We start from the raw sequence: 27,361 nt of genomic DNA, 5'->3' as shown, positions 1-27,361 counted from the left end.
CCCTTTTCCATCCTGCCACTGCCGGTGCTGTTTCACTCCACTGCCACAATTAAAATCACCTAGCTATGTCTGGTACAAAGTGCTTTTTGCTCAGCCCCTCAAAGCATGGATATGAAGAGCCTGATCCCCAGCCCGCTGACATCAGCGGGAGTCCTTCCATTCATCCCGATGGGGTCTGTGCCAGGCCAGGCAGGGATATAGATGAGGGAAGGCAATTTGGCCATTACGTTTGCCTTTCATCAAGTGCTTTACACAGCCAAACAGTTTTTAATGTTACTTCTGCTCCTGTGTTGGAGATGTAGTCCGTGTGAAGTGAATTTCCTCTAATAACTACAGAGAGCTGCATGCAATTCCAGGACAGGGCTGAGAAGCACAGTGAAGACCTTGGATCACGTTGGGTATGGCTAAGGCAAGGAATGTTTTTTATTGTTTGTTTGTTTGTTTTTCTTTGTTTGGCAGCTAAACTGGAAGGAGAGAAGCAAAACCAGTTTGGAGCAGAGCAAGCGGAACATGAAGGCAAATGAAACTTTAGCGTGGTGGTTCAGCTCCAAGCAGCATCCCTGTGCCCTGGCACACAGCAAGGGGGGCCGCAGCGGTGGCAGGAGAGAGGAGGGCTGAGGGATGGCATCCAGGTGACAGCCAAAGCATCAGTGTCACTACGGAGACAAAGGCAGAAGCAGCACGAGGAAATCAGCATCACTTTTGGTGGTCCAGGAGGGAGGACAGTCTAGCCCCAAGTCTAGGATGGGATGTGTAGAAACAGCTGCAGTCACCAGAACCGCTTTCCTGGGGTGTAAAAAAAAATATATATATAAAAAAGGGTTCATTGTTGCAGAAAGAGGAGTCTGCAGGACTGGAGGCTTTAGGGAAAGGTATAGATACGATCTTCTCAAGCGACTGTAGAGTTTTCACTTGGAAAATGGGTAATATTGTAAAGAAACTACATTTCTTGTTAAATATTGAACTATCTTTCATAGTAATGGATTGCTACCTTATCCTTTGGGACAGGTGCCAAAAAATGGTACCTGGGGTGTGTCTCTTGGGTACCAGCTTTCTTAGGAGGAAATACACTGAGTGACAGGTAAGATCAAAAATAATGATTTGCCTCTTATTCTTCCTTTAACCCGATGTGAGCATGGCAAAGGCTGGAAATCCAGGTGAAAAGCTCACATTAAGTCAACTTTCTGCTTTCTCCCAGTAGCATCTCAGATGTCTTAATATTTGGAGTGTCATTTAGAGGTCAACTTTATTTTGACAAGGCCATGTCCCCGGGATGCTTGGGATCACAGTCAACCTCTAACAGCTCGATGCATTGTCAGAGAAGTGTGCAGGTGAGGTTTGAGGGACAGCCAGAGAGCCATCTGCTCCTAAGTTCGAGCTTCGGCGTGAGTGGAATGGAGAAAGGAGGCAATGCCCCTTCCCTGCACACAGCCTGGCCAAAAGCTGGGGAGAGCTTCTCTCCAGAGAGAAAAATGGAGATTTTTTTTTTTTTTTTTTTTTTTTTTTTTCCCTTTCTATACATCTTAATTTCCCTTAGTACATGTTCTTTTCTAGAGTCGTAGGTGCCCACTCTCTGCAAGTAAACTGTCATCTTCGTTGGAGTAAACAAGGAGGGTCTGGGGCATCGGACGTGGCTATAGTATTGGCGCTTCCATTCCTGCAACCGTCGCTGATTATAATCATCTACAGCCACTTCGGGGGTATCAGAGTGGAACTTTTTAATAAATGTAAGTGCATAATGGTATAGAAAATTTGCTACCCTATGAAGCAGCTCTAAAACTGATGATGATATCAAGCAAGGCCTGGCTGAGGGAGGTTTGCTGCTGAAAATGGAAATGGAAGTTAACTTTGGGTTATCTGTGGTTTGCAGATTTTTGTCAGGGAAGCAACGTATGTCAGGGGAGCGGGAACTCCTTGAGTTCTGTCCCGAAATTATGGACATGCAGTCTCCAGGGACAAGCTCAGGGTGAGGACAGATGGCTCTGAAACAAACAATAGAAAGAGGCTTCTAATTACTGAGCTTTTAAACACTCAGACTGAAGGGATTTAGTGGCTTGGTGCTGAAACTGGATCAGATACATCTTGGCTTTTTAATTTACGGCTGGTCAAAGGAAAACGTATGAAACATATCCCAGTTTAGGTCATGGCATGGACTTTTACTGTGGAGATTCTTTTTTAAATCATTATTTATCTATGCCAACAATTTCTAATAATTATATAGAAATCTCATATTATCAGTTCATAAAAATCACCCTATTTATCACGATGTAAAGCTATATTAGGTATGGTGCATGAGAAGCAGATCTTAAGTATGGACCTATGTACTGTTCTTTCTGATTTGCTCAAAGAAAGTTTTGATTGCCTCCCTTGGAAAGTAACTGAAATCAGGAAAAATAATTATTTTTCCTCACTCATACAAGTCTAGGTCTCCCTTTTCCAGAGCCAACTTAGTGTGATTGTCCACAGAATCAAAATCTCCATGAATTACAACCGCCACTCATATAAGATATTACAAGATAAAAAATGTGTCTCAGATGTACAGTCAGGATAGCAATCACAACTGTGCTTTTTTACTAAGTATGCATGACAACAGAAACGTGTACATTTAATTCCTTCAGATTATTGCCTCGGTGTAGTTAAGAGCTAATTTACACCACTGAGACTCCCACTGATTCTGTCACAATTCAGAAACTTTCTTTAAAAAAGACTAGAGTATAAGACAAAAAAAGAAGAAAATATAAAGACAGAAATGAATAAACTGCTTTTAACCTTTTTTTCCCACACCTTAACTTTCAAAAATCACCTTGCTGTAGGTCTGCCAAAATTTGCATGTTCTGCCATCAAAAAACACTTGGAAATGGAGTGTCCAGATCTCTGGTACTTAACCCTGCTGAGTTTCATATTGAACATTAGAGGGTGCTCCCCAGCCTAGAGACTGCTAAATAGGGCACAGGTCGGGGGGTGCGGGGGTGTGTGTGGAGCAATAGGCTTTTCTATGCTCTTTTGCCCCTGAATCCCGTGAAATTCTGACTGTGTCCACAAGGCTTATCAAGTACACCAGAAGCTAACAAAAAGATACTATGCTCTCTCTTACATTTTCCATCCCAATAGCGGTAGCTTCTGGGTCGAGCTACTGTTGGCAGAGCACCGTTTTTCCACTGTTGAGTGGAAAGCAATAACAGTACTTGATGGCACTTCAAATTTTAAAAGTGATCTTTTTTCCAGAAGTCAGCACAATGTTAAATCCAATATTTGTAAACTTTTTTGGTTTTTTCCTGTTGTAATAACTAAGCCATTTTACCTCTTAGACTTAACTTGTAATTACACCAGCTTCCACTGTTGATAGTCTGAAGCTAACGAACCTTCAGTTTGGCATATACGTTGTCACTAAACAAAATATCTGTTTAGCAAACCATCAGAATTTGTGTATGATGGGAAGCAGATGTATCATTAAGCACTAAATGGGAATATCATTTACAGTAGATGTCATGTTTCATTTTGATAAACTGCAGAAAAAAACATGTGAAAGATGTAGCCCCGTGTATCCAATGCTGAATTTAAATTTATTAGATTTAAGATTTATTAGAAAATATTTATTAAGATTTATACAAATTTAAGATTTATTAGAAAATACGATACACGACTTGAGCATTACTATGAAAGATAATGAAATGCTATCTAATATAGGAGATGCTATCCCATGTAAACACTTAGAGAAGAGAAGCTAGAAAACAACACCCTTCCTTACCATAATGCTTTACGATGATGGGGTTCCTGTTTTGAAGTCTTTGGTGCATGAGCCATCTCCTTCCTCCATAACAGTACGTATCCCTGGCAGGGCACTTCTGTTATTTAAGCTCTTTGAAGTTATGAGTTAATTCCTCATCGCAACTGTAACAAATACAATCTTCATTTTGTAGAAAAGGCACATGGAGTGCAGGGACTTGACTGGGACCAGCCAGTTGGCATCAGCTGTCTGCAGCCTTTGGGTTGCTGTAGACCAATCTTCCTTCACAAGCACTGACTGTCCTCCAAGCTGAAGAAAAATTGTCACTGTCATTGTCTTAGTCTGTAATGATAAAAAAAAAAAAAAATTAAATAAGAGACATAGTGAAATGTGCTTGAAATTTTTCTGTTGTTGAGGAAAAAATATTCCTTCAATTTATCTGTCATACCCCTGTCACTGCTACTTGAGTGCCAATTTACTGGTTTTAATCCATGCAACATTTTCACCTTTCCCTTATTCTGAACATTCTTCTTCCTTTCCCCTTTCCCTTCTTCTATTTAATCTCATTTTTAATGTCAGTCTGCATAGGATGTTCATCTTCTAAATCGCAAGTTAGTTCAGAGGAAATATACAGAAACAGTGCTCTTCTTGGGGCTGTTCTAATTCTTGTTTCTACAGTCAGTTTTGTTCAGGGTCCGTTTGCTTCAGACTTCCCCAAAATACTTCTCAACAAATATGTTTTTCTTTCTCTTTCTGGGATCCCATTAATCCCATAGGTATTATAACCCATTAAGCCATTTCTTTGGCTATTTACGCTGTTCCCCTTGTTATCCATGTGAAATATGTAATATGTATGAAGCAAATGCAAATCATACTACATTATCATCATAATTAATAGTGAAGCTTCCTCTGCACTGACTAGGGACCCGCTGCTGGATAGGTACAGAAAGACACTAGTGGCTCGGAAGGTATAAAGTATGATGCGGGGATGGGTGATGGTTTTCTAATGCAATTTTTTGTGTGACTTGTCTATCCCCTGTTTACTACTCCATTTAAATAGGACATACATAAATAGGAATACAGACAAAAGCAGAAATGTGGCACTCCTGAAGTTTTGGACTGATGTTCATTACTAAGACCAGAGCAAATATTAATGATTTACCATTGTAAGTGGAAAACATAAGGATTTCTATCAGAAGGACGAGGTACTGACACAGCTTTACCTTGTGGAACATGCCATGCCCCGTCTGTTGCAACACAAAGTCGCAGTGGCAAGAAGCAAAGCGACAGGCATGGTGCCCTGGCCTTCTGCCTTTGGCCTGCGACGGGGGTCTGCTGAGATGCTGTGGATCAGTCATTCCCGCTGGGAATTGGGTGAGAGGGGACCGCTGCCCCGCCGGGGCTTGGCCAGACCACCACAGGTAAATTGCAGCTCTCACTGGAGGGGTATCCTGTCCTTTAGATCCTGAAAAACTGGGTTCCTTTACCCAAACCTTTGATCCAAAGCGAAGTCCTGGTGGCGTCCCCCAGATAAGCAGCAGCTGAATGCAGCAGGCAGCTCGCCATGGAGCGCGTGGGTTTGGGGGTGGGGGTGGGGAGCACAGAGCACCTGCGCGTGCAGGCTGCACTAACAGAGGGGACTCGGGAGGAAACCAGGGGTGTGGAAACGCATCTGCCCCAGCCCCTGCCTGGCAGCACCTCTGTATGAAACCTGAAAACACTGATTTTATTTTAAGTGCCTAATAGCCCTAGCTGATCTAAAGTGCTGCCAGGGTGACACAGAAGACAGCGGTGAGGACAGGGATGAGATGATGGTTATGGATGGCTCTTACGTGCAGAATGACAGATGTGGCTCACTTTTCACCATTATGCCGCAAACTGCTGGGTCCGGTCCATGAGCTGACCTCCTCCATGCTCGCAAACCCCTACAAGGCTCACAACACGATTAATGAAAAATGAACTGCTATCAAATTAATTTCAGGAAAGCAATAGGAAATCAATAGCAGTACAGCACAACTGTTAGTTAAACCGTTAACTGCACGTGACTAATTGGGTGGTTTTATGCTGCTGACATTTATAAATTGCAAAGCCTTCACTTTCATGGTTTATGATGTCAGATGAATCCTTTGGGAAAGTATTTTCCTTCTAAACGTTTAAATGTTTATAATTCTGTGCTGAATGCCATTTACCAACAATTGTAGTGCTTTAAAGCATACGGTAGACTCCCATATTTCTCTATCAAGCAACTTGACATTTAAGATAATTTGTTAACTGCAACAAAAATATATAAACAATGTAATTTTCTTGTAAACAGTTGCCATGTAAGATGCAGTATAATTGGTAGCCTCTGTCACAAGCGTGAAAAGTGCCATTTCAGAAAGACTCGTGATCGTGGGTGTACAAAATCAAAACAATTCCACTGGGTGGCACCTGCACTGGGTCTGCTCAGCTGGGAAAGTAAAAGAGGCTACAAGAGCGGTTGCTGCTGGAAATGGGCTTTTTTAGAAGGGAAAAAAGGCACCTTCGTCTTCCTTCTGTTGCTTTGCAGCGGGGCTGAGCTGCTGAGACGTGGCAGGAGCTGGTAAGGCTGCTGGGGACGTGTCCCCGGTGGGGGGGTGGCAGCAGCAGGCACTGCAGGACCAGGGTCCTACTGTGCAGCTGTTGGGGACTTTGGCCCTGGCTTCCCTGGGGAGCAAGGGTGCAGAACAGCCATTGCTGAGCATCAAAATGACTCACTGTGCCAGCCACCGCCCGACTCGGCAAGCTTCATGGCGAGGGGTGCCCAAGAGCCTGCGAGCACCGCAGACTTTGGGTCCCATCCCTCTTCCCAGGATACCAGCTGAGTTTTTGTAGCACGAGTGACCCACAGTTCTCAGCAGTCCGGTCTGGTTTTTGCATCCATTTGTGCTATTGGAACAGAAAAGAACACCTTTGTTTCTGGTGGCCAAACGTATAAGGCTATAAACCGTACGCATCTTATTGAAGCTGTTTGTATAAGCAAGGTGACAGACGTGCACTGCAGCATCCAGCCATTCGCAAACACTTTAGGCAATAAAGAGAAAATATACAATCACTAACAGCAACGTATTCAAAGAATTTGCTTAGAGATTCCTGGTGACACGATTCTTCCTTAGCAACAGTTTGGAGGATACAGCAGAATTTTTCAAAAATGCTGCCTGCTTCTTGCTAGTCAATTGTTAACCGCACCAACACAACACATATTCATTAACTCGCTGCAATCATTAATACTCTGTAAGCTCCGGTTCCTAAGTAAGCTGCTGAGAAAAGAGAAAGAGGATTTATTTCTAGAGGCACATTATTCTGAGTGCATCCTTCATCTGCCCACTGAAAAGATTCATTTTCCTCTCCTATTCACTTTGCTTTCTTGCAGGACTGTCTTTTGTGAACCATCTCCCTTAGCAGGGTCTAGGCCTCTTCTGGGCGATAACTAGCTGCCACAAGCCTTCCCCATTCAAATGCCCTCTCCTATTGTTGTAGCAGCTACCCTTTGTGGATGCTATTGTCCTCCTCACTTCTATTTCTCTGGCATCAAACTCAAATGCTCTGTTTCTCCCCACGCATAATGGTGGAAACACGCTTTTCACAGAAAAGATCTGTATCTGTGGTTCCGCTAGTTATTTGCTTTGGTACTGCAGTCTTTATTCTGAGTTTATATTATGAATCCTGCCTCTATTCAAATTGTGCTTAGGGTATATTTAGAGGTACGTGAAACATTTACAAGCACCTTATCTTTATTTAAAAATAAAATAAAATTTTATTTCCTTCTCAAACACAGTCTTTTAGGGGAATGAGGTTTTATATACTCCTTGTGCATAGTAACAGCGTTGCTAGGGGGACAGTATTTCTGCAGAGTCTCCTTCAGCTGAGATTTCATCTTAACATTTGTCAACTCATTCTGTGAGAATAAAGCAGAGCATTAACAACAACAACAAACAACAACAAAAAAAAAAACAACCCACACCTTTCATGTCACCTTAAACTTTCTACAGGTTCAAGGGTTACGGTAACAAGGACATTTTTTCTCCTCTCAGTTAGACATGGTGCACACCAGCTTTGTATTGAATTAAATTAAATCAGACTGCTATTCTGTCTTCAAAATATGTGCAAATGATGTTCTTGTCTTCGTGAGCAAGCTTAATGACCAAGTGGAAAATGCGCCTTCAGCACACAGAGCTATAATGAAACTCTTTTGTGTTTACCCAAACAGGACAGGTGGGGAAGGTGTTCAGGTTCATTTCTGTGAGAGCTGGGGCTTTGTGGAAATCAGGGAGCTTTCCTCACGGGTGGCCAAGACACATTGTGTGAGGACCTGCCTAACCAAACACCTCTCCACACGCTTTACTATGTGCTCACCTTCAACTGCAAGGTACGTGCGTAAATATGCGCTTAAGCACACAGTCACCTGCAGCAGGAAGAAAGAAATGGTTGCACTGAGTCATTTCATTAACAAAGTTAATCAGATTTGAATTTCTTCTTTAACCCCCTCAGAACCATCATGGCTATTCTTTAGACCATGAAGGTCTCGTCTTCAGGCAAACCACAGTTTAAAACGAGCGTGGGAATCAGGTACTGGCTGGGGCCTTTGATTTGCAGCAAGGAAAAGGAAGGCTGAGGAACATGGATCTTCACATCGGTTCTTTAGGGCCGCGCGATGCTCCTGCAGCAGCAGCTCTACCTACTTAAGCTGAAATATGTCCGTGTTATTTTCAACAAAATCCCAGTTGTATCTCACCAGAGATATGCTCTAGTTCAACAGAGGTAAATTTCAAAACACAATCACCACACAGGATTTGCTCTCTTATTTAATTGGTTTTGTAGAAGATAAGATGGTATTTCTCGTAAACACATTGTTGTTTTGTTTTTTTCTTTAAAATCTATTACCTTCTATGCAAGCCCTTAAATATTTATAAGATTTAAATAATCTTTTAAAGTATCCTCAGAGAAGACATTGACTCTTCCTTTAGTTAAATACTTCTTTCTCTGGTAGGAGAATTGTCTAAGTACTCAGCCAACTAATTCCCCAAATTAATCACAATATTTTTATAGTCAAATGTCTATTTTATGTAAGCAAAGATAAATACAAGAGACAAACTTCTTATATTTATGTGTAAACTGACTTACTACTTGTATGATGGGGATATTATGCAGTGATTCTGGAGCTCACAGTGAACAGAAGATACTTTTGAATAAGCACCTCAGGAAGTTCGTGCCTCTCTAAATATTCATGCCATAAGAAAAGCTTTGCCACAAAATATTTCTCACCTTCACATTTCTTCCGCATAGCCATCTGAAGTCTTCAGACTATTTGCAAAACAGGTGCTGGAGAATAAGCAATATCACCCACAGGAGGAGCCATGAAGTTTGTAGTGAAAGCCTGAATCAGAGACAACTGCAGAGAGGAGTGGTGTTACCGTCTGGCGCTGCGTCTTCGCTCACAGCTTGAGGTTAGCACATGCTGCAGCCACAACCTACAAAAGCAAAGGCCACAGTCACTTGGTATCTATTTCCCATCATGTAAACCATGTGGAGATGACCTTACAGCTCCTGGCTACTGCTCTGATTTCTCAGGACTGCAGGAGACACTGCTCCACAGGCTGTTTGCTTTACCAGGGGCCCCTTGCACAGTCGGGATCTGGGCCAGGGGTGTCTGTCTGCTTTTGTATCTGCCCCTGCGCAGCACAAGCGGGTGAACTGCATGTTTCATTTAGTCAGCTCCGGGTTAGCTTTATTTGATCTGCTCTTTTACTGAGCAGAGTTTCGGTTTCTTTGCTTGTCTCTGCTACCAGCAGAGCTGCTGCGTCTCCATGGAATTAAATTAAATGCCAGGCTTAGGATGTTGCTTCGGATCAATTAGTTGTTCTTAGAGATATGGCAAAGACAGTCTCCAGTATCATGCGAGTTCAACACAGTTTTCCTGTACATTCAGCTTGTACTGAACCCCTCAGCTGAAACCAATACTGCTTGGGCACATTTTCCAATTCAAAGCCTTATTTCCCCTGCCTGCCGCGCTGTCCCCGGCAGCTACCTGGCAGCCACAGCAGTCAGGGACCAGCAGAAATTGCCTCACTCGTGGGGAAATAATTAACACACTGAACCAAAACCATCCATGCACATGGTTGCACCCTACAAAAACATGTTTGCAAAGGTGATTCATATTAATGCTCTTAGAACAAAACACTCTGTAACTGTCGCCATCACCAGCATAAGTGTAGGATATTTTCTCGTGGTGGCCTAACCCTGCAGCAATAACAATAAACGATGCTCCCTTTTTTTTTAATCAAGGGACAATATTCTTGTTGGTTGATGGAAGTGTTTTTATCAGAAATAGCTTCCAATAATAACCTGTCTTGTTAGTACCGTAAATTCTGCAGACTAAAAATCCTTTGTTTCTCATTAAATTACCTAATTACTGTCTCACCGGATCGATAGATTTAGGAGCAACTGCCATAATCTTGCTAGGAAAGGAAAGCTGCCAAATTCCATCACTTCACTTAGATCTATTACCCTAGGATCTGTACACTGGCAGAAATTTATCACCATGTAATTAACAATTTTAGTTGGTTGATCACCATACCAAAAAGATGCAAAGCTTTAAGTTAAACAAACAAACAAAACAAAAGGCACCAGGAGAACTGCATATACAGTTTATGTTAAAGGGTTTGTTTCGTTAAACATATGAAAAATATTTTTTAGCAGAAAAAAACCACATAAAATTCTGCCCACCGTTGCAGGGCTGATGACGTTCAGCGTGCTTAGAAGCAGCGTTTACCTGGCCGCCAGCAGCAAGGGCTCCGGGCGGGTGCCCAGGGGCTGCGAGGGGTGCTGCTGCACCCAGGCTGGCCCCGGGGCTGCACAGCAGGTGTCTGTGTGCTTGAAACCTGCTCCGAGGTGCCCCTGCTCTGCACAGCCAGGGAGCCCAAGGGCAGCCTGAGGGTCCTGTGCACCATGGCAGGGTTTCCCTGACCCGCTGACCCTTGAGCCCCACACCAGCTGCTTGTGACTCCTTTAAAACACCACTTACTTGCTTTTTTGCCTAGCTCTGCAACAGAATATTTAGGGTCCTGTCCTATGCAAGAAATATAAATCCAGGTTTTCACAGGATTAGAGAGCCAATTAATCTCTAAAACAGTTGATCCATAGGGTAGGAGGACTAAATTTTAGAAGGTTAATGGTGTAAACAGGCAAAGCCATTTCTCAGCTGCAAGCACTGCACTATATCCTACTCGCAGCTTAGCTATCCAAGTGGTTTTATTGTGTTTGCTCAGCTTTAATTTATACATGTTTTAACATACTCTTAGTTAGTTCTAATTTTAAACTAAGAAACCCTGGCAAATCGCTTTCAATATAATTAGAATTTTTCCTTTAGTTTGCTATTTAGTCATTATTTTCTTATTTCCGCTTTATTTTCTGGGGGATAAATCCTCTTATTCATTTGTTTCAATGAAGCTTGAATAAAGGTCATTTAAATTGATTCACCTTTCTTATCTCCCTTGCGTTTATTCTATAATCCTACCTTCCATTGTGTAGAAGAGAATAGCTTTCTTTTCTCCGCTTGTTTCTGCTAGAAGAAAAATGGTAACCTTTTATTAAATAAATCTTGGAAAGCTGTGCTCCAAATCCATATTATCACTAGCTTGGGGAAACAAATTATTTCACAAACTCAAACAAAGAAAATATACAGCACTTTTTGGAGTTTGTTGTTAGATGGCCTGAACTTACTGCCTTGAGCCCCTTCAATGAATGAGCAGAATGCTTCGGCATAATTTGCAAAAGCAAATGCACACACAAAAACTCAGGCAGCCAAATATAAGAGCAAATTTCAAACACATCCCTCCAGAAGCGCAGAGCACCAGCAGCCTCAGTGATGCTGGGTGCTGGGGCAAGCGGCTAGCCAGGATTTTCCTGCTGTTCCCAGATATTTCCATGCTTAGGAGCACTGTTTAAACTCACCAACTTGTCTCTTAACACACAGCTCAGCTTCTGGACCTATACCAGACTTCATTCTTGAAGGGAATATTTCTGTTCTTGACTCCTAACCTGGAATACATAGTATCTACCTCTTCATGCACTTTTTAGCCTTTTTAAATGCAAATCTAGTCTTTTGAAAAGCACCAACTAGAAGAGAGCAAGTTTATACACCCTCTAAAAGATTTAATATGAGAATAACCATGAGAGACTACTCAGTTTGCCTGGAAAAATTACCTGAGTGCATACTTTATTTTCTGTTTATAGTCAGTTGACAAGAGTGTCTATAGGCTCCTGCCCCACTTTCTGGACTTTCTGGTTTTGTTTCAGAGAGATTTACTGTTTTTTCCTGATCGGATGATGTTCTGTGATGTAGGACAGGTTTTATATGAAGAAAAAATGGTATTTTCTAATACTGGAATGTTTAAGGAAGCAAGAGGAGGAAATGTAGGCTTGAGCCATACGATTAGGAAAATATAAACAACCCAAACCAATCTGTTAACAATATGTTCACACACATAAGGGTGTATGTTCCTCATTTTCAACAACTAAACCAGTATTGCTTTTTATTTTGTTGCCAAGGTTACTGAATTTTTAATAGTCTTTAGAGGGTGGTGGGTTTGACTCATTGAATGGCATCATTGTTTAATATTAAGGATAGTCTGATAAAAGCTAACTCGGCTGTGGAAAATCACTTCCTTTAAAAAACTCTAAAACTAAGTTGCCATTTTAAAACCACTGGAAAGAGAAGGACATTTTTTTGGCTACGAAAGTACTGCAAATAGCAGGAATGAACAGCTATGTACTACTGCGCTCTGCATCGTGCTGGCATGGGGCCAGCTTGACTGAAGGATCTCCCCTCACCTAGCAGCACTGCTGGGGCTCGGGCAGGGGTGGCCCCGAGTTCGACAGCCCAAAGTCTGCCAAAGGCAAGCGTGGGGTTTGCAGCCTGGACACAGCCCCACAGTTCTGGGCTAAGACCTCCTGATCCCCTGTAGTTTGCCAGCCAATGCCAGAGATGGGCAGGGAGGCCAAAAGGGCATGTGTCAGACACATTCACTTGCCACAGGCTCAAAAGCAGGAAAGGTGACGTTCAGAGGAGAAGAAACAATTTTTCAGACCAATATCATGGGCAGAATACCAATAAGTGCAGGGAAGTACAGAAGCTGTTTCCAGGATCACAATGGTGATGAGGACACAACAAAATCTTACCTTGTAATCACTGAAATAAAAAGGTGGGGGACCCTGACTGCAGTGCAGAGACAGCCAGTCCCACAGAACAGTGAGGATAAAAGCTGACACTAAAGAAAGGGAAAACACTCGGGACCCAGACTTGATCCCCCTCATCCCAAAATGAGAGGTGAGTACCGACAGGAGGCACGATTCCTCCAGAAGCTACCAGGTCCCAGAAAGGTGGGTGAGCAGCAACACCAGCAGCAGTGAGCTCTCTGTTTAGACCCTATCAGCCCCAGACTGCATACAAAATGACTCACTGCCACTTTGAGGTTTTCTTTCTTTTCGCTTTCTTCTGTAGTCACCTGCAGAAAACGCAGTATGGCACCAGCCTTTCGCGTTAGCGTTGTCTGTTCCTCCTGTTGAGGCATTAATATGTAAGAATGGGTGGAAATGGCCTTCCTCTTCCAGGCCGCAGGCTGCATTCATGGTCACACCTGCAGAACGTGAAAGAGACAAGGAGATAAAGTCAGTGATCAAAGAGTAGAGACAAAGAAAGGTAGACTCAGCTGGGGGATAGGGATGCTTTGTTATGTCTTGTTATGTTATCCTGTGCTGCTCATACATGCATGAGTACTTGAGCTAATGAGTCAAGCTAATGCTCTGGCAAAACACAGTTTACAAGAAAGTAATATCGAGCTCGTGGTATAGAAATATGTTGGTTATATGTTATATTTACTGCCACCCACTCAGCCAAACACATGCACACTTATGTACACCGAAATGTGTTGACAGTGATATAGGCAGTAATTTGAATTAAATGCTTGATTTAGGAAATATTAAAAAAACATATCTGAATGCTAACAACATTTTGTCTAGCATATGTTAGTCTTTAAGTCTTTAAGTAATCTGCATACACTTTTACTACCATGAAACTGTAAATCAGTTTTTAAAAAATTTAAAAATAGTTTTATAATGTACTGCAAGTACAAATAGACTGATGTGAGGCAGGTACTCAAAGGTGGATGGGATTTAAAGTATTTGAGAAATGCAGTTTACGGGAGGGATGCCCTAATGTTGCATTTCTATGTACTCACATTTGGGACCAGTGGACAGGTCTGGGATAACACCGGGACATGCAGAGCTTCGAGCTCAGGCAGGCTGAGGGAGACGCCAGGAGCTTCCCCTAAATTCTCAGTTCTGCAGCTAATCGCTACCCAGAGCTTTCTTGGGTATGAGTTTGGTTTACACTGAAAGTATTCTTGTCTTGTCCAGCCTGTCATCAAGGTCTCGAGCAGCCACAGCCCCCAGCAGAACAAACTTGACCCCTGCACTGCTTTCCAGCCCGCTCTTTGCTGAAATTCAGCAAGCAGGCTATTTGAATCCGTGGCGTTCAGCCCAGCAGCCTTGCTTGCCATGTGCAGCCCTCCTATCACATCTGAAAAATCCATTATGCTGCACCCTGCCAGAGCACTCTCAAGGCAAAATGGCATTTTAAAATCTGTAGGAAGAGAGACTCAAATAAGTTAGAAATCTCTTTTCCCCCTGGTAGCCCAATAAGGCAAGTGAAAACTTTTTTGGTTTCATTGGGTTTCAGAAAATTGCTTTCTTCTAACTACCTCGGTGTTCAGTTCTGCAATGCTCTTCTGTGAGTTTGGCTGTTAAGCGCCGAGTGCCACTGCTCGAAACTGGAGCCACACTACTGGGTGCTGCTATAATGACCTTCCTCATGAATATGTATTGCTGGAGAAGTAAAGCAGAATAAAAGATTAGAAACTTTTAACACTCAAAACTCTCCAGAGCTTCAGCCCTGGAGATTGGAAAGGTATTCTGCTTCTTCAGGAGCAAAGCACTGAGCGAGCTCTGCGATCGTTGTGGTCCATTGTTGTGGTTTCTTGGCCTCTAACAAAAAAATAGAATAGAACACCCATTTATTGCACTGCTAAATATTTTCCATTCGAAAAGTGGTAAAATGCCGTAAGAGTGTTGTACAAAATTTTAAAGATTAACCATCAGGGAGTGGTGGACTAATTTCCAAGAAAAATCTGGCTCCAGAATGCACCTGGGTATTAAGGAGTTTGAATTCATTTCAAAATTGGATCAAATTTAATTCTGCACAGAATGGATAGTATTTGATATAATCATAATGAACATTACCATGTACTGTGCAGTGAGGGAACTCAGCTGAGCTTGCCAAAATTCATTCCTGAAATCACTGCCAATGCAAAAAAATAGCTTCCCCCACAGGCACAATATTGAGGAGTTTTAAAAATACTTCAGAGTGATGTTAGAGTTATGTTTCAAAAGTACCTACTTAAGTTTTGGAAACTGTGCCGTGCTACTTGTTCCCTGGACCAGAGTCCTTTCCAGGATCTCTGATGTTATGACTTTGTGTGGTCATTCAGTGACCATCTGCCACTTACCTCCTTTGGCTCCACATGTCCTCTGCTCTGATCGTCATCCCTTTTTTTTTTTTTTTTTTATTTATTTTCCAAAAGGACAACCATAAACTAAATGCAGCAACTATTACATTCAGGTCGGGTGGGGGGAGAAAGCCCTTTGTTTCTGTAAATTGTTTGCATGTTTCTAAAGTATTGGTTAGAAGCAGGCAACAAAAAGAGAAATCATTTTATAGGAGCCCTTTCACACTGGGATCATTAAGCTCATGTCCACAGTTTCATTACCAGCCTTGATTTTCAGAGAGGTAAAAGTCATCTGCAAAAATTTCCATGCTAAGTTTTAGTGCCACAGAGAAGTGTTGCGTTGCTGCCTTAAGCCCCTTGACCTTTATGAGCTCCATTTGACTATTTTGCGGTTCTCTCAAAATTTGCAAATTTCCACTAAAATAAAACATGCTGCCAGCAAGTCAGCTGCTCCTCTGCTCGCCTCCCCCTTCCAGGCTGCCTGTTCCTGCGGGGCGCACGTCCCGGGGCTGCTCCTGGCCCCCCAGTCCCAGCCAGGGCTCCCAGTGCCAGCCCTGGGAGCGCCCCAGCCCCTGCCCTGCATGGCCCCACGCCGCAGCGCCCGGGGCAGTAAGCAGTCTGTTGGGGATGCTCGTTCTTTCCTGTATTCTAACCAAATACAGGCTTCGCAACAGCACAATGTTAATAACGGAATCCCAGAATTTCCATCCGCTATTTTGACTAAAATGTTCTTCATATACCTTGTAAAACCATCCTGTGCATGAGCACTGCTTTTTACATTAGCCTGAAAAATTCGGCTTCAGTAATGTTTCCCTTCATTAATGGCATAGCAACCTCTTGAATAAATTGCATTTATCCTGGTATTAGCATTGCATCAGTAATCAATAATTCCCTTCACCAAGTTCTAAATCTGGGAGGAAATTTACCTTATGCAGCTGCCTTCACCTAACAGCAAACGTACTAAACCCTGCCATGAGACAGAGGGTCCAAAAGGATTTCATCCCGCGCATTCCGTTTTCCTGTTTGAGGGGGTGTTTCTCCCTGTTTCTGCAGCAACCACCAGCAGCCACTAGATCTGAAGTCCTACCACAGTATTCAGCACATCCATTGATTAAATGCATCTCCCACAATAAATACTCCAGGTGCAGTGCGTCTTCTACTTGGGGAAAACAAGGCTTTGAGGTCTGTCTCAGTGGGATTTCAGAAATGTTGCACTCGATGTAACACCTAAGATCCATAAAACCCAGATTTTACCTCACTTTTCCGCTTACTGGCGAGGGAGGAGTCTTACTGCATAAACAGATGTGTAACACTCAGAACCCTGTGCAGACACTTGCATTTGGAAAGCAGCACCAAGCGCAGCTATGCAATGCAAACAGTTGTCTGATTCATGAAATGTTTTCCTACGGCATCTGCTTTTGTTTTTCAGCTTTTGTATGCTAATGGAAGTAGCATCTCCAAGCACTTTTAGCCTGCCCTGGAAAATCCCAACTTCATTTTGCCTTTGCCCAAGTATCTTCCTAAAGATAGAGGGTGTCTGAAAAATGCACACAAAAACCAGACTCACCTACAGAATTCAGCCATTTCCCCCCCACCTCCCCACCCCCACCCCGGAAGTCCCAGAACCATGAGTGGTGGTGTCATCCTGCCACGTTTAGAGGAAGACCATATCTTCCGACTGTTACAAATTACCACTTAGCAGACTGCAAAACAGTCGATCAGTATCCCAGCTGGACTACTGCCTTTGAATCCATCATTTTTCTAAGATAACAGAAGAACGACTTCTTGGTTGATATGGCCTCATTTATGGGATGCTATTTTCACCTGGATGAAGTCTTACTATGGGTAGTTAGGAGAGCCCGAAAGTGCATCTTGTGTGAAGTACGCCACTTTTTGTCTACTTTGCTTGAATGTCGCCATGTGTAACTGCAAAAGTAGACTTGGAGGAGGTAACCCTATCAGTCATGGGAACACAAGAGAAATAAATTCCCTCTAACAATGTTTTTTATAATATTTATGGTTTCCCAAGTTACTAGTTTCTGTCTCGCTGACTGACCTCTTCGGAAGATCTTGCCATTACACAGAGCCATATGGCATTTGAGGACAAAACGGGACCTGAACTTTTTTCAAAAGTCAGAGCATCCACCTAATGAAAGGTCTTTCCTCTGTCTGATTTCCAGGCTGTTCTTTAGTCTTGCTCTCTCATATTTTCAGATAGCATCTTCTCTCCTCTGGTTAGCTAGAGGTACGTATGTTTTGCTGGGTTTTCTTCCCTTCACCAATGGCTTAAAACCCAAGAGATGGTTAACTTTGTCCCACCAGCTGTGCCACTGGGACACAGAACCTGCCTCAGCCCATTTCTGTGACTTTCCCCCATTCTGTTCTAGGCAGGACCTAGCTCAGGTCATCTGCAATCGCCTCTGTGTGAAGTGAGTCAGCAGCTGCAGGATTTCTTCAATTTTTCACCTAGACTCTTGAACTCCCAGGCAGCTGCTATTAGGCCTGCTTGGGTGGTGACTCCTCAGAAGAGGTTTGATGTTTTTTGGGGTGTCTTTAAGAAAAGGTATTTGCACAGGTTTACAATTCTGAAGTGATGTGGTAATGGAAGCCTTTATTGGTTTTTTATTGGTAGCATTTTGAAATGTTTTGCCTCAAACATGCTTTCAAAGTGTTTTCTTTTCTTTGCATTTCTCTCTTCTCTGCCAGCTTTAAAATGTTCTGTCAAAGACTTCTGGGAATTATAGCTTAGTATGGTGTTTTTTTCCCAACTAAAGGTTTGCGCTAAGAATGCTATTTGCTTTCCAAAATTAGAATGTGTTGAATTCCTAATTGCAGCAATAGGTGTAGCACCTTGCCATGAGAGTACAAGGGAAGAACAGCCTTGTGTGAGGCTGCACTCGTACCTACGCAGTCAAAAGCCCATTGTCAGAGAAAAGTTGTTCATTCAACACCATCTTGCCTAACCGGTTCTGGATGGGGAATGTTTTTATGTGTCAGACTGATCTGGGGTACAGCTTTTCACATGAAAAAGTACCTTAGCTTCTAATCTACATGGGTTTCAGAGCACACATAAATTTAACTTGATTGTTTTCTATTAAGATTAATTTCCTGGGGCACTCAAAGCACAGGCACAAAGTCTGAGCAAGAATCCTTAATTTGGAAACAGTTTCCAATTAAAAAGCAGCAAAATGTTTTGAGGCTTCCAATTACCACAGAAAAACAATTAGTTGCATGGCTAGTAGTTTAAGACCAGAGTTCTTTCAAGGATTGTTAGAGTCTGTGGGCCTAAGAAACTATTTATAAATGTAAACTTCCCATGTGTCAACTATCTACACATGACAAATATAAATTTACGTTCAATTAAGCAAGCAATAATCAAGAATATTCATACAGATACACCGAGACCTAAACCAAATCTGAGTATGTAAACTTCTGTATGAATGGTTTTTACATCAAAATGATTTTAAGGATTGCTGTCTTTGAATTTCATTCAGCAAGAAAATAATTTGCTCTTGGCCTTCAAGAGTTATGGTGCATTCTAGCAGACAGCACATTGTTCTAAGTGCAACAATTAGCAAGGATTTCAGTACATGTTGCTATTGTAGATTGTTTCCTTAATGTAAGGTCTTCTAGCTGAGCATATATTTCTACTGTTTTCTTTAGTAAACCTATCATGATTTTTCCTTTATTTAAATACCTTGCTAATGCCACTCCTAGCTGTGCAAGCAAATTCTAACTTACAGCTTACACAAATAAAGCGTACTCAGGTTATAATTTGATATTTATATTTAAAATAGAGTCAGCGTACTTCATGACAGCAAGAATAGTTTGAGGAAATACAAAATCAATTTAATAACAGATAATACACTTCACTATCTCTTCTTCGATGTCTTGCATAGTCTCAGGGTCTTATTCTGATCTCATTTGCACTAATGTTATGTTGGTTAAGCTCACCTGACAGGAGTGAAATTATTTTTCATTTACTAGAGAGTTAGTGACACCAGAGATTCATTTTTATATATCATGTCTTTATATTTCCTAATACAGGGTAATGATGCTAAGCACCTGCTTAAAAAAATGATTGCTCGTCCCAGTGATTTCCATTATGTTAAAGTAGCACATGGGGAAAAAAAGCCATTGTTTCCTTTTAATAAGCAAGTTAAAAAAAACAAATGTCTGTTAAAACGTGCCTTTAATCTTTGTTACATAAATAGCCACATGACAAGCTTCTGTCTACCAGGATGCACAGAGCTTACCAAAAACGATGGCAGAGTGGTTGCAGTGACCAGCCCTTTCCCCTCTCCAGCAACACTTTCTCAAGGTATCATTCATTCTTATGCAATCAGACAGAATGAAAACGGAGACTGTCAATCTACCCACTTCCTTAGATTAGACAATACATCCCATAGTCAAATTTTTAAAACTTACCACCATCGAAGAGGAAGCAGAGGTTAAAATGTAGACAACAGACTATGCTGTTCATCCCACTACTTCTCTAATGTGTGCTCCTGAACCATCTATGGATCTTTAAAACTTGATCCTGCTGTTATTCTGTAAGAGTGGAAGGACAATACAAATCATTCAGTTTATGTGCAGTATATACTCATAGTAATACTTTTCTTGACTTTTGTGATTTCTTTTATACAGAAAATAACATATTTTTTTAAGTGGTAAACAACAGAATTATGTAGGAAATAAGGGAATCAAGAATAATTAAGTAATAATAGCAAGTCTGGCACGTTAGTCATTAGTTCAATATGTGTATGACTTGCCTCATTGTATAGTTTATATATAGCTTCATTATGAGCAAAAGTACAATTTAATGTAGAATTATTTTCTGGAAGGCCTGTTTTATGCATCATTGACTTTCCTGTCACCTTAAAACCACGTTTAACCTGTATAAAATTAACTATATTTACAGGTGATATCTAAACGGGCTGAACATGGGTTTGTTTTTTTTCTCCAGCACATTTCCTAAATCAGATGCAGCAGCTGAACTCAGAACAGAAGAAACGTGATGAATTTCAGCTTTGGCGAGACCTCTGCACAGCTCCGTTACTGCCTTGTAACACCGTAATGCCGCTCACCCACAGGAAGGCCCTTCGGCCTGCTCCTTGAAAATGGAGCGCCATGGATCAGCTGGGATGGGGCCACCTCTGACAGAAAAGATTTTGTATGAAAGTATACTGTAAGGACAAAGACCTTTTACTTATAAAAGAGAAAGAGTAGGTAACTTCTAAGGTACCTCACCCCCACTAGAACACCATTTTCCATATAATGTGGAAGATGGATGATAATAATCAAATGACGTTATTTTAAAGTGGTAAGTGGGGGGAGAGTTTTCTGCTGTCTAGATTGCCATCTTATCAGTTGTCAAAGTCCACGTGCATTTGTCTTACAGTATTATGCCTTCAGGAGGTAGCTAACCATCCCACTGCTCAATAATTGCTCTTCGGCTTATTTATCAGAATTATTGTGTTATTGCCAGCATTTGAAGAGTTGTGTGTAAGAGGAATTCACGTACAATGTACCTTCAGTTATCAATGTATTAGTTGGCATCCCCTAATATCACAGACTGTCTTCTTCAGGACATGTATTGAATAAAAGCTATTTTACCTGCATTGAATAATGAAAAACTTCAGCCAATACACAATCCAAGGACTTGGCTCCCCAAGATTCACCTTAATTTTCAATTCCATTCAAACTAGACATCTTACTCACGCAGTATTCATTTATACTTAGAAAGTGAAACATGGGGTAAACGAAGTTTTCACTTAGAGGTTATTAATAGTTCTATATGGTTGTTATGATATAATCCTCTGGGGAAAAAAAACAAATCCATGCTTTCCTGCCAAATCTGCTTTGCTTTAGAGAATATTCATACAAATGCTTATTAAACAAATAAATAAATAACGGGGGGGAGAGAAGGAGACAAATGTCAGAAACAAAAATATAGAAAATGATGTTACACTTTAAATGTCACCTTTCCCAATGAAGTTAGCAGTAGAAAGTCACAGGGGGAAAGATATGTTTTAAAGTCTACTGTGTGACAAAGACGTGGCAACCTCCCAGGAGATAGCTGCTCGCTGATAAAAGGCAAGGTCTGCAGGCTGCCCGTGCCTCACAGATTACAGCCCCGCGCCTGAAGCGCTTCCCCCGCTGCCCTCTCACTGCAGACCCTATTGATAGCACTGCAGACTGAGAAAGCTGTGCTGCAGTATCTGGCATAAGAAAAGACGATAATTCATTACCATATAATGACCTTCCAGAGCTGGAGCTCATCTCAATAGTATATTAAAGCAATCCATTCAGGTATAACAGAATAAATAGGCCAAACTGTATCAAAAATCCCTGAGCCATACACTATTTATTGCCAATTGAAAGATAAGCTTCACAGAAGAAGCAACTGTATATTTGCCTTCTGGTATAAAACTATTTTTAAATCTTCAAAGATAGATTTAAAAACTCTTGCAAAGCCACCTGTCAGTCTAAGGTCCATGGGAAGAATGGGCTTCTAGCTCAAAACTTTCAACACTGTAATTATCATTAGTTTGCAGCTTAACATTTCAGAAATTCTTACAATAAATATACATATATATGTATAAAGTTTACTGTCAGAGTGAGAGGACTTGGTGAAATTAGACTTAAGAAAATTGGGCAACATATACACAATAACTACACAATCATCTGTCTTATTTACAAACGTGGTTCAAAAGACATTTTTTAGCCATATATCCCCTTGCTGTTACCACCCTAGGAAAGCAGTAGTTAAATTTAGGACCTGAAGCTATAGTTAACAGATTAGCAATTAATCAGTGACAAATAGGCATGTATTACTATAATCCCAATACTTAAAAAAAAAAAAAAAAAAAAAAGCGGATTTACTCACTTGCATGCTGCTCCAAGCAAGCCAACCTTCAGCTTGGTTCAGAGCAATGGCGTATCTGCAAAAGGGCACATAGGACTGTCCTGTGTGGCTTTAGAGAAATGTTTCAGCTGAGCCTGCCACTGGGGATGAGAGAGAAAGAACTTTAAAAGAGCTTTTGTGTGTCAAATCATTATAATGAGACTGGAGATCATAATTTTAATATTTTTTTTTCTAAAACAAAACAGAGCTTTCTCTCTCATTAGTGTTTGGGTTTTTTTTAAAAAAAATCATTCCACAGGTCTTCTAGACTGTCTTTAGAATCTAAGCGCTAAATGACTGGGTGGCACAGAGCAGAACAGGTTGATAAAATGCAGAAATGTACAAGACTGAATATCGAAATCCATACTTGTTACAGCTTATATTTTGGGAGACATCCTGCAATTTACCCTTATTGTGTTTGAATGAATAGTCTTAAGATATAGCATGGATTTTAGGAATATATAGTAGAAAGCTTTCTTCATACAAATTCCCAACACTTAAAGGCAATACTGCTATCTACTGGGACACTTGTTCAAACCACGTTGAAGGCCATTGAAATGGCAGAGAATAATATGTCCATGGCAGCAGACTTGGCAAGGAGTCAAAGACAGTGGCCAGATGCTAAATGACTTAGCCCCACTAAGGGACACCATGAAGTTGTGCAAAAACCAAAACGCTCAATGACATTGCACTTGTAGCTAACCAACAGTTAAATACACTGCTTGAAAGCAATGGGAACAAATCCTCTGAAGGAAGAAAGTCTGTCCATGTTCTCCCAACACTGATAGCTTTTGCGTGAGTACAAGGGCACCACCAGCAGTAAAAGTTGCACAACTTGCCTGAACCGAGACACCAGTATGTTCCTGGCGTTTCAAGTGAAATGAAACCCTTTTAACAGCGGAGCCAGATAATGTACCGTTTTTTTTTCTAGAAGGTAATTTTTTCTGCAAGTTGAAACTTGCTCAAGATACCTGTGGTGTGACTGTTACTTAAAAATGATAGTTACCTGCAGAAGCAAATTGACTATTACGAAAAGCTGAACATCTTTCAAACATACCACCTGACAAGTTTTTTGCTGAGTGCTTTCAGAGTAATTGCATTCACTTTATAGACACAATCATAAAAGCTGGAACTGTTAAAAGTAGGACCCTTTGAAAAGGAGGACATTGATTAAAATTAAAGCTACAAATGCTGGTAGTATGCTGGACAGGTTTAAAAGTGTGCGCACAGACTCAGAGAAACTGTAGGTATGATTATCAGTACAACCATTATGTTTTTGGTACCATGAAGATTTGCTTTGGACCTGTCAGTCTATGATGTGAACAGCCTGATGATGACCACTACCCATGAAGTGCTACTCCCTGCCTAGAAAAGACTGGGGGGAAAAAAAAAAATCTTTCTTTTTAAATACCAACAGAACAGCCAAATAACAGAAAAGAATAACTGCAGTGCTACTGAATGTTCAAATACGAGATGTGTTTAGGGAGTCAAACTGCTGGGTCCACATGCTGACAAACAAGACACATCCTATTTCACGTCTCATCAACAAACAACACTTAATTCTCATTTGGGAGGCCACAAGGAATGGAAAAAGCTCAGAGGGGTGGAAGCAGGAAGTTCAGTCCATGCTCCTCTCTCCAAGGGTCCAGGAGCAGCTTCCCTCCTCTACGTGTTTCAGGGCTACAGAAATACCAGCATTAGCAGAGCAGTGAATGGATAAGCCTGACTGCAACACTGCTTTCATTAGCTTTAATATACTTCATCGCCTTTAGTTACTATCCTTCAAGGGTACCAGAGATAACTAGGTATTTAGTCTTTAAATTACAAACTTAATCTAACTTCCAGAAAGGGAGACCTTGCTCCCTTTCATTTGGGATTGGGAAGCAGAATCGACGGGGGCTGCAAAACTTCCATATACATTTTCATTTTACTCTAGTAAGTAAACACTAGTGCTAGACAGTCTATATCAAATCAGCTGTAAACCAGTTGATATAAAAGCAGCATTCTTTTGCCTAGATGATTATACCTATTAACAGAAAAATTCATTTGATGTATATGTGAAGAATTCCAGCGGTTGTCTTTTTGATGTCAAATATGAAAGAGCATACACTTCATTAAATGGCACATCAAAAGGATGAAAATGCAATCATTAATCTATCTTTTATGGCATTCTCCTAACAATGTATTGTAGAAACACATATTGCAAAAAGGTCCTGAAAAATTCCTTGAGTTGTAGAAAGTCTCTTAAATTTCCTAAGCCCCCCATTTTACACCTGAATTTAGCGCCATACTCATCTTCTTCCCACTGACGTAATTTTAAAATCTGCACATCAGAGGCAAGGTTAGGGATATAAAATGTAAACACACATCCACTCTGCTTAATCCTTTGTCTCAGCAACAAATTACTGCATTTGATCCATTCAAGTCTCTGAGCATACTGAACTCTTGGTGCGGTGCACATATCCAGACCTAAATTAAAGCAGGCTAATTTATTCTCAGACTCACCCAGCACCTCCTTCTAATGCGCTGGACATGTCTATGTCTGGTGGCACCACGCCAGTGTTGGATTTATATTGCGTTAGATATCGTCTCTAATCAGCAAGGGAAATCCACAGCTGGCAAGGAAGGCAGATCTTCATCCTCACTAGCAAGAGAGAATTGGGATGTAGCTTTGGGTCAAGACATTCCTCACTGATTTTGACAAGAAGTTCTGTAGTCGTGAACCCTTTGCCTGGCAGGACTAAGCCCATAGCACTCAGCTGATCACGTCTGCTGCTTGTGGAAAGGAAGAAAGAGTTATCTGAGGCTTGTACCTATTTGGAAAGCATCTGCCTGAAGAGGAGCAAATTCCCCGCTGGGGAACACTGATGCAGGCAGGACAGAGGGGCTGCGGAGGGGGCCTCTGCAGTACCCACCTCCCAAGGAGCCACTCCAGAAACGCTGAGTTAAAACAGTGCTGGATCACTCACCTGCTCTGCAAGCTGCATCTTTATGCCAGGTTCTGTGATGATGTGAGCCAGATGAGAACCTGGAGGACCTCGTTTCCCAGTGTAAACTGCTGTCTTTGCTCACAGATGTGTCCGAGTTCCTTTGCAGTATCTGAACATTGCAGTGCCTGGAGAACTTCAGCTTATGTAGGGTTTAGTTTTTAAAGAAAGCCTTTCTTAGTTGTGGGATTGGCTTTAAAAATACAAAATATAATGGCATTTTTCCTACAGTTCAAAACCACTACAGCAATTAAAAACTCTGAAAGGTACTGTGACTAAAATGAGACTGGATTAAAATGATGAAAGCAATCCCAATATAACAATTTTTATTTTTAATATTTGAGATTGAGAAAACTGATTTGACTATGTCCTGAAAGCAGCTACACAGCCAGTTTCTGACTTTCTTCATTTCACACAGAGCTTGATGAATTTTCGCTTGATGAAGAAATGTAATTCAGTTCACTGTTGTAGCTTTTCTGTTGTATTTGCATTCCCCAAATAAGCTATTGAACAACTTTTCTAGCAAAAATGTTCACTTAAACAGAAGCTGAAAGTAAATATTGGAGGAAGTTCACAGAAGGTTCCTCCTTCTACAACCTGTGAATGAGAATACTAACACTGGAAATATGCTTCCACGGTATATTTATCCAATAATAATAACAACGTGACCCATTTATGGCAATTAAAGGCCATCAACATAGTTAGAAATAAACATGTAGGTGTTCCTTATACCAGAGAAGCTATTCTACTGAAAATATTTTCTAACTACTGAATAAATGTAAACACAAAAGAAGGAGAAAAATAGTTTTAAATATGTACTACCAGAGGGGAAAAAAAATAATATTAGTTTTCAGACTGCAGGATTTGTCAAAGCAAATTTAGTCATTTAAAAATACTCCTGTATTACCAATTTACAGAGACATACATCATTCAGCCATGAAAAAGAAGTGATGTTATATGACTTCACAGGTTAATTTGCTTTCCATATTTCCATTATCAAATGCTAAGCATAATCATGCCAATATTTCTGAGCTACCTGTCATAGGGAAAAAATTTACTAAGAAAAACGTTAGTTATTCTGAGTGAAGGATAAATTCAATGTTTCTCTAGTCTTTTCATAAGCTTTTGAAGAAGAACACAACTTTCCATGTAATAAACCGTCCTGATAGCACTCATTTACATATACTTACTACAAATCTAGTATTTGGCGTACAGGGATTGTGAAGTTTGAAAAACCTGCTTTACGTCTGTAGACAGAAACCAAACCCTGCAGGAGTAAGACCTGGCCAGACAGCACCGAGGTCCTTCCAGGCCCACATGGGCTCCACTGGTGAGCCTGAGGTTGCTTGACACTGAAGACGAGAAGTGTTCCCGAGACGTGGAGATTCCCTCCCTTCATCCCTCTCCAGGTCTTACTGCACAGCAGGTAACAGGGCAGTCTTGCCTCCTGCATTGAATTTGACTCAAACCAGGGCACCGTACCATGTTTAAATCTGAATCTGGCTGCATCTACCCATGGAGCAGGTGGCCTCCCTGGGATGACAGAAGGGATGTCTGGCAATGAGAGGAAAGCCTTGCACCATCAAGGGCCTAACGGCTTTTGTGGTCAGGGAAGGCAAAATAAAGATAAGAAAGAGCCTCACGATGATGAACTTTTGTAGGAAATAAAAATCCATGGCAACCACTCAAGACCGCACTAAAAGATCTAGAGAGGATTGGTCTTCTGGCCAAACCTTCAACTATTTTTGGCACTTACAGATATTAGGTGATTGGGGGGAAAATAATCCAAATGGATTTTATTTCCTTGCTAGGCTGCCAATGAGTAGCAACTTTCTGCCTGGCCTTTGAACCTGATGGGGCATACTCAGAGGTGTCCATCCCAGCACTGCCCTCAGGTCTGTGCTGTACAAAATTGCTGCACCAAGACTACAACTGAAACACAAACTCACATCCATCACAGAAGCATTGTGAAACATCTGCTTGGCGCGTCTGGCCCACTGCCCTCATGCAAGGCAGGAAGCATCCCCATGCCTTGCCCCTTTGAGGTGTCCCCCCAGGCTGGGTGCGAGGGGGGTGCAGGCATCCACTGAGGTAACAGGTACGGGGAGCAGCCAGACTCCTTGGGACAAGTGCCAAGGGAAGCACCTTTCTCAGTCAG

The 27,361-nt window shown here is 41.5% G+C and overlaps 2 long non-coding RNA genes across 3 annotated transcripts in view; one reads left to right on the top strand and one right to left on the bottom strand.

The window, feature by feature from the left end:
* LOC308068553 overlaps nt 1-12,495 on the top strand; it is a 35,196-nt gene extending 22,701 nt beyond the window's left edge. For both annotated transcript variants that reach the window (XR_013930006.1, XR_013930007.1), the window contains exon 2: nt 460-12,495. This is a non-coding gene — a long non-coding RNA (uncharacterized lncRNA). The remainder of the gene's footprint in view (nt 1-459) is intronic.
* On the bottom strand, nt 1,465-27,361 carry LOC308068554. Its single transcript, XR_013930008.1, has 2 exons — nt 13,252-27,361; nt 1,465-9,216 (listed from the first exon to the last, which is right to left on the bottom strand). It is a non-coding gene; the product is annotated as an uncharacterized lncRNA (long non-coding RNA).

Source organism: Falco punctatus (genome assembly GCF_963210335.1).
Source record: "Falco punctatus genome assembly, chromosome: 8".
In the NCBI taxonomy this organism is placed as follows: Eukaryota; Metazoa; Chordata; class Aves; order Falconiformes; family Falconidae; genus Falco; species Falco punctatus.
This window is presented reverse-complemented; position numbering and strand designations above follow the sequence as displayed.